General features: G+C 44.8%; 1 pseudogene; it reads left to right on the top strand.

Annotated features, from left to right (window-relative positions):
• The first annotated feature begins 6,683 nt into the window (after positions 1-6,683).
• Positions 6,684-8,687, top strand: LOC105294221 (annotated as a pseudogene).
• Positions 8,688-8,800: the final 113 nt, after the last annotated feature.

Below are 8,800 nucleotides of genomic sequence, written 5' to 3'. Positions count from 1 at the left end.
TCTGGGGAGGTAAAGAGGGGAGTACACTTGCCTTAGGATCATCCCAGTGGAAGGAGAATCTTGTTTTACTCCCTAAAATTTTTCTGTATTTTACTATCTCTTAGTAGGCCAAATAAAATTATTCCTAAAGTGTACCAAAGTATTCATTAGACATGTCTGTGTTCACGACTGATAGAATGCATTCAGATGTATAAGGTGCTTTAAATATTAACTAATAAATGGACACTTAATAGACCCCTGAGCACTTCATTTGCTTCTTCCTTAGTGGACTCTGTGCAAATCGTTGTGAATAGCATCTTGAAAATAGTACTGAATGAGTCCATCATGATCCCTGAGCATCCATCAAACAAAGGAAACCCCTGATGATATTTACATAATTACTTTTCTCCTCCAGTGCTCTGAGCATAACATTTATTTTGCCAGCACAGCAGAATTAAGTTTTAAGCTCTCAATCTCCATTCATTTTGAGTATAGTTGCTCTACGGATGCCTCATGGAGTCTATGATTTCATTTCCAACCCATTATCTCATTCACCTAAGGACTGGCAGAGGGACAGGGCAGGAGTGACATCAGTCCTGTTCTACAAGTGAAGAGCCTATAATTCAGGGAGTGTCAATAGCTTATTCAAAGTCACACAGTGATAAATGAGGGGCAGAACTCGAACATAACATGTCTAGAATCAGGGAGGGGAGGGTGCTCACAAATATGAGATATCTACAGTCTGATTTTCCCCACATCACATGCTTCAGAATGAAAAAAGTTAGAATTCGAAATATGTACTTTACCATTGCTACATGAATGAATGATTGAATGAATAAATGAATGAATAGGAAGTTCTATGCTGATATCCTCTACTGACTCCTCAGATACTTGCTGTCTTTAAAAGAAGTCCCCTGAGACATTTAACTTTAACTGTACTCTTAGCATCTCTCTTCTTACCACCAACTCTATCACTACCTCATTCTGTTTCCTTCTCCATTCTTGTTGAATCACAGAGGAAAGGAAGCCCTCTTTTGCTCTAATTCTTCCTGAGACACCTCTCCGAGCAGGTCCTGGGGTTAGAGGAGATGCAGCTCTGACAATTTCAGTCTCCAGTCTATACCCTGCCCTGCCTTCGAGTTGAAATTCAGAATCCACTTACTTTTGGATTTAGACTCCTATCTGGTCTATGATCCAAAATGAGTAGAGATTGGGAACCTTAAGTTAACTGTAGTCCCAGCAGAAAGAGATGCTACCTCTAGAGCACCAGAGGAGAAAAATAATGATGTAAATATTACCGGGAGCTTCCTTTGTTGGATGGATGCTCAGTAGAGGCACTTATGGTCAAAACTATCAGCAAGATTTATCAAGGATCTGTGCTCCTACTGCCTGTGTATTGCAATAGCCTACTGTATGTGGATGTAAGTGTGTCACCCTAGCTGGCCTGAGATTTCCTAAAGGTGTAGGTCTTTTCTGCATGGTGCTTGGTACATAAATGTTGATGGACTCAAATCAGATTGAATCAGACTTGCCTGGACCTCGGATTCCACAACTAAAATAAAGATACTGTACTATAATGATGCCTAGGGGAATTCTAAAAAGGAAATATGTTCTGGCTGGGATAAGAACGTCATTTTTAGAAAGGAACATGTCTTGATTAAAATTCTAGCTCTACTGCCCACATACTAGTTGAGTGGTTTGGACAACACGTTTTACTTTTCTGAGCCATCTGTGAATGAAAGCAAAAACGCCCATCAATAGCATCGAGGTAGGGTTCATTAACATAAAATGATCAGAAAATATCTGTTGAATAAATGATGCTCGAATAGTTCAGAGGAAACACTTTCTATTTTAATGTGGTTTGACCAGAACTTCCCACACTGCCATTTTTTCCTAAAGTTGTCAAGCTTTGGAACATATAGGAGAGGACCATCTTCCTTTTCTCCACTGCAGCAAGGGTTACTTGAGCAGAAAATCACAAAATTAAAGTTACTAAAATACTAAGTCCTTTGTCTCATCCAATGCTTCAACTCCAGCTCCCAGGTGTGGTATGGGTGAGCCCATCCTTGTTTTCCCCTTTATGCTGTTGACTCAGTGAGAGCAGGTATCATGATCTGTCTCATGCTCCAAGACTGCACCATGCAAGATGCTCTATAAGTATTGGTCGCAAAGAAATAACTTCTTCCTACTTAGAATTTGATTTTTTATTTCTGCAAGTCTGCAAAATGAGTAGCTCCTTATCTAGGTGACTGAGTAGACTTTGGGAAATTTGGCTTCCTTTACTCGTGCACACACTTGAAATAGGGATGAACTAAGTCAAAACAATTCTTTGGTGGAAAAAATACCCATTTTATATATTAAAATACAAGAAGCTTGGTTACTAGAAGGAACTGGAGAAGGTGTCTTCCACATTTCCATCTCAACCTAACTTCTGGAAGACATCTACAGTCTAACCTAAACCTGCTCCAAACAGAATGGTTTCATACCTACCAGAAGAAACGCCACCACTTTGTTTAAATTAGATCTGTTTGCTTGGCCCAATAAAACCAAGCTACTGTAGCTCTTCTAATTTCTTAGTATTAGGTATTGAACCTTTATCATTATAATTCCCCATCACTAACTCCAGTTTGTTTTATTTTGTGTGTTTCTTCTAAAATATACTGATGCTATTGTGCAGACTCAGTCTGACTGCAATGGGTTCTGTGCCTAGAAACTTGGATAAAATGTGGGAATCTCATAGCTACACCTCTGCTCACTAACTATGGAGACCAAAGGGCTTAGATTAATAGTTATCTAGATAGATAAATTAATTTATAAATGTATTTAGTTGATATGCCAATATTGGTAACATCATCTAGTCCTTTAGGCATTGACCCTTTAAGCTTGGTTTTCACTAGAAAGTCATCTCTCCTTGTATTAAGCAGTTGCCCAATGAGCACGTTTTAAACATGTAACTTCATTTATCTCAGTGACTTCTCATTGCATTGTGCTTGTCATTCTAAATGATTTTATTTCATCCTAACTGTTTAAAGTCTGCATTGTAGTCACTATAGATGCATTTCTAATTCTTAACCATCCCATTTCAGAAACTCTGATGACTTTACATTTATGAATTGTAAATATTATTTCTAATAAAATGATAGTGAATTGTCAGGTCCCTTCAAATTTATAAATAATAGGAATATTTCCCTAGCAACAGCCAATTGCACAAGGAAAGGAAAGTCATTCTATCAGGAACACTTACCCTTCAGCTTATTCCAATGTCAGAAAACCCCTTAATTCTGATTATTCCTTTAGTTCTGAGTCAGTCAACACCACAGAGATATTATTTAAACAGCTCAAATGGAAAAAGTGTAATAATAATTCCTAATGGGGAGACAGTCTGGCTCAGAAGCAGCCTGGAAACCCACAGCCAGAGAAGTATCATACTGTTTCTTCGTTATTTTCTTCTGTGACCTTGGGCAGAATTTTTTGTCTATATGTGGGCACTTTATCTCTAAGTGAATAGAGTCTAGCAACACAAGACAGGGAGAGGGAGATAGGACAATAATAAAAACCAGTTATTGATTACTTGCTCTGTGCCAGGCACTGTCTTTGGATGACCCGTGCCATTCAAAGACAGTGAGGATCTCATTCAAATCTCACCCTAAGCGGGAAGTCAGTATTATCTCCATTTTATAGGTGAGCAAACTGAAGCACAGAGAGATTAAGCTCACATAATTTATCTGTTCAGTAGAGGAGGCAAGATTTAGACTCAGGTCTATCTGACTTTGAAATGAAATTGTCTCATATATTTAATTTGCCTTTGTGCTATTTCAAAGAGGCTGAACTACAAAGATGGTATTATAGTCTTAGGCTAAGACTGGCAATTGTAGACCCAGAGTAGGAAGTGATCAGCTCAACTGCACTACGTGAATGGGCTGCAGAGTCAAAAGGGGTCCAGACTCTGACCTTTAGAATTTACAGCAGAGTCCTTCGGTTGCTGTATCTGCTGAGGGCTTGAGCTTGAGTTTGGGATGAGGGAGAAGACTGACAAAGTTATGCTCCCCATCCTGATGGCATGTGCTCCCTTTAGCACCCGTGCTCTCCCTTCTTTTCTTCTGACTCTCTTTTTACTTTATGTCAAATATATGTCAACTGTACTGCTTGGCTGAGGCCCCATAACCACCTTCTAAGACTTCTGCGGTGGCCTCCGAAGGGGCATTCTGCCATCACTCTCAATGTCTCCAAGCTTCTCACCATTTAATGAACAGAGTAATTTTCCCCCTGAGGGCAATGAAGGTTAATCAAGAGATTTAAGCAGGAAGATTACATAATTAGATTTACAGTTTAGAAAAATTAAACTCTGAGCTGAGTAGTTAAAGCATAATGATCTTCCCGTCCTAATCTTTTTAGCCACCATTTTCTCCCATCCTTTCACTGCCCTACAGGCAAATTGAGTCGAGGACAGTGCTCAGCTGATTCTTCTGCCTAACAGTCCCCCAACCCCAAACCCTCGTGATGCTCACTGTGTTGAAGACCCAATAAAGCTTCTCTATGAAGCTGTCCTCACCTCCCCACACACCTGGGAATCACCCCAAAGAGCTTCTCTCAGAGCCCTCGTGACTCATTTATTACATTGAAATATAGTAGACGTTTAAACAATGCAAGGGTTAGAGGCCCCAACCCGCTTTCCTTACCCCCAGGAGAAAATCCCCATATAACTTTTGACTTCCCAAAAACCTAACTGATAATATGTGTTAATTGACTGTTTATGTTATCTGTAAGGCTTGTGGCCTTACAGATAACATAAACAGTCAATTAACACATATTCTGTATCTTATATGTATTATACACTATATTCTTATAATAATGTAAGCTAGAGAAAAGAAAACATTATTTAAAAAATCATAAGAAAGAGAAAATACTTTTACAGTATGTATGGAAAAAATCATCATATAAATGGACCCACACAGTTCAAATCTGTGTTGTTTAAGGGTCAACTATTGTTTCTTTGTGGTTTGTCTCCCTTACCAGAGTGTGACCCCCTCAAAGACAGAGGGCTGTATCCTCATTTTGCATCTACAGCTCCCAGGGGCAGAGCCATGTGGTGGTCACTCCTAGATGTTAGTGGAATGAATAAATGGACTCAACAGTCTTGCCTGTTCTAGAAGGTGACTGACTGGATGAGGAAAACATACTGATTCTTCTTGATTCTACAAGGGTGATGGTGAAAAATGGCAACTTAAGAACGAGAAGTGTGCTCTAAGAGGTAGGCCTCGGGGGTCCCAGGGACTCTGAAGGTCCAGACTATTGGCTTCCTGCCATGCTGGGCCCAAGCACGAGTTAGCAGGAAGAGTGGGAGAAAAAAGTGAGCATTTACTGAATGTGTAATTGACTTCTGTGAATGACTTCCCCAGGGAAGGATGAGGACACATTTGGTTTTAGAGAAGGCTCCAAACAGCCACAGTAAGTCTCAGTGCAGTCCAGCAGCTCTCCCTCGAAGAAATCTTGGACTGCATAAGTGCAGGGGTCCCCAACCCTGGGGCTATGGACCGGTACTGCTCCGTGGCCTGTTAGGAACTGGTCACACAGCATGAGGTGAGCAGCGGGTGAGGGAGTGAAGCTTCATCTGTATTTTCAGCCACTCCCCAGTGCTAGCATCACTGCCTCAGCTCCACCTCAGATCATCAGACATTAGATTCTCATAGGAACACTGGTCCCTGGTGCCAAAAAGGTTGGGGACCACTGATAAGTGAATGAGCCCCAGCAGAAACTGCTGTCGCTCCAGGAACCTGCGAGCTTTGCAGAAGGGAGGCTATGACTACTCCCTAATTTGGGGTCCTCAGCCTCTTGCTGTGCTGGGTGCTGCATTTCTCAATAAATGCTGCATGAATGGCCACAACCATTTTGCACCTTAGTCTTGGTGGGAGGCAGGGCACTTGCACAAGGTCAGGCGCCATGCAGCATTTATTCTATGTTTTCTCCTCCCTTCTCCCCTCACTATATTTCATTTATTTTTTAAAAAAAATTCTGGGTCCTTCCCTTTCCCCAAGCTCCACTCCCAGCAATTTAATTTAAAAAGTTTCAATGGGCCTAACCCACTCTCCTTTCATCCGAACATCCAATCGGTCACGTGAGAAGTCAGTCACATCATACCTGTAGGGGCTGTGACTTTGAATTGGGTTGGAACTGGAAGATGGTGGGTCCAGTGCCAGGTTTATAAAAGCAGGAGGCAAGAAGTTCAGACTTCACAGCTTCTGTAGTTCTTGCTGGCCACTGTGTCAGCTTTCCTTCTTTTCTTTTTCTTCAGAGGTGAGAACAGTTAGGGTACAAGCTGCAAACACAGAGCTTCAGGGTCTCTTATACCTCTGGAGTGAAACCAGAGGTGGGGAGGTGGTTAGAAGAATGGAGCCTAGCGAAGCCCCAGGTGCTCTGGGGAAGAGCCACTCAGGAAGGAGAAAGTATGGGATAAGACTGCTGGGAAATGTCCTGGATATGGCCCTGGGATCAGTCATGGACAGCAGTGGGTGAGGAGAGGGCAGGCTGGGCAAGCGAGTTTGACTTTTCAAATTACATCTACCATGTCTTAGACTCTGGGCTAAGCACTGAAATGGGGAGAGGATGCTGGACAGGAGCAGAGTGGAGGGGACTAGAGGAAAGAAAAGGAGAACAATTTGTCCGCACCCAGTCCCACTGTCCCTCCCACTAAGGAACTGACCGCCATGGACAAAGAGAAGACCCATATCCATATCGTGGTCACTGGCCATGTAGATTCTGGCAAGTTCACCACCACTGGGCATCTCATCTACAAACGTGGAAGCATGGACAAGAGAACCATCGAGAAGTTTGAGAAGGAGGCAGCAGAGGTTAGGCACTGACTGCGTGTAGGGGCAGCAGAGAGTGAGAGGTGTCCTTGTGTGTGGGTGGGTATAGTGCAGCGTGCAGAGAGCAGGATGCACTTTGAAGGTCTAAGGTGCCACTGCTAAAGTCTGAAGTAGTAGACCTGTCTGCTGGCCACCAATGCATTATGCTCCCTACCCGTCCCCAGATGGGCAACGGTTCCTTCAAGTACGCCTAGGTGCCGGACCAAATGAGGGCAGAGAGGAAGCGTGGCATCACAGTTGACATCTCCCTGTGTAAGTTTGGGACCAGCAAATACTACACCACCATCATCAATAGCCCAGGCCACAGAGACTTCCATGAGAACATGATCACAGGTGCTGTCCCAGGTAAAGAAGCGGTCCAGGCCACCAGGGGTCTCCCAAGGCGGGGAGGGGAAGTTGGGGCTTTATTCTGGGGGCAGGAGAAGGATGGGGTGTCCTAAGCCTTGGAAGAGTTTTCTTCACCCATGTTAAGCATCAAGTTTGAAAGTTCCATCACTCTAGTGAGGCTCAGAGGTACTGTTGCCCTTTGGGGCTAGGGTGGAGACCAAATATTCTGACACGCGGACAGGTACAGGAAAGAACTAAAAGCTCATCTATGGGACTAAATGAGAGTCTAACTGGGTTCCAGGACCCCTGTGCTCAGCAGCTGGGAGGTGGGGCAGGATGTGGGAGTGGGGCATCAATGAATCCATGTGCACCATTCGTAAGTTTCTGGGGGCACGTCCCCCAGCTTGACAATGGGATCTGGGCCTGACCAATGCGCCAGACTTCCTCCCAGCCCATTTGACGCCTCCACCACTCACCCCGCCAGTCCTTGTCTCCCCTGTGTCCCTGCGCAGTGCAGACGGACTGCGCAGTGCTCATGGTGACTGGAGGCGTGAGCGAGTTTGAGGTGGGCACTTCCAAGAATGGGCAGACCCGGAAGCACGCACTGCTGGCCTATGCACTGGGTGTGAAGCAGCTCATCGTGGCCTTGAACAAGGTGGATTTCACTGAGCCCATCTACAGTGCTGTGTGCTTCCAGGAGATCAGTCCTGGATTGGGGGTGCTTCGGGAACCGCACCCCAAACAACTTTGGCGCTACATTCCCCGCCCCCTTCCCCGCGGATGCCCTGGTTCGAGGGCTAGAAGGTGGAGAGGAAGGAGTGAAGTGCCACAGGGGTGACTCTGGAAGCTCTAGACTCTATCCTCCTGCCCACTCATCTGGTCAACAAGCCCCTGAGGCTGCCTCTGCAAGACTGTACAAGATTGGAGGTGACTGAGGGTTGGGGGGTGGTAGTGGTGGGGAAGGGGGAGACCACTACTTTATGAATTTAGGAGTTAAGAATGAGCTGGGGTGTCGACCACAGCTTCTGGGCTGGGATAAAGTGCAAAAGCATATAGCCTTCCCAACATACCCAATGCACAGTTTAAAGAGCCACAGATCCATTCGATGTGGAAGCCAGTTTCTCACTGGGTGGGTCTGGGACAACCCTGACTACCCTTCTCCTACTGAACAAGCATTGGCATTATGCCCATGGGCCAAGAGGAAACTGGCTTCCTGAAATCTGGGATGCTGGTCACCTTTGCCTGCCCCCACCCCACCCCCGCCACCTCACCACAGAGGTCAAGTCTGTGGAGATGCATCATGAAGCCCTGCCTGACGCTCTACCTGGTGACAACGTGGGCTTCACTGTGAAGAGTGTGTTCATGAAGGACATTTATGGAAATGTGGCTGGAGACAGCAAGAACAACCCTTCCACGGACGCTGGCAGTTTTATGGCCCTGGTAAGTGCCCAGGAAGCTGAGGGCCTGAAGGCAAGAGGGGTGTTGATGGTGGCAGGAATGCTTCTTAGGAATTAGCCCTGGTTTCAGTTGAGGCCCCAGGTTGGAGATTAGGCCCCAGAACACACATTCCACCTGTCTCTCCTAATTCCATTCAGCCCCCTGCCGGGTGATTATTTTAAACCACCTTG

The sequence above is a fragment of the Pteropus vampyrus genome, unplaced genomic scaffold (assembly GCF_000151845.1).
Source record: "Pteropus vampyrus isolate Shadow unplaced genomic scaffold, Pvam_2.0 Scaffold84, whole genome shotgun sequence".
In the NCBI taxonomy this organism is placed as follows: domain Eukaryota; kingdom Metazoa; phylum Chordata; class Mammalia; order Chiroptera; family Pteropodidae; genus Pteropus; species Pteropus vampyrus.
This window is presented reverse-complemented; position numbering and strand designations above follow the sequence as displayed.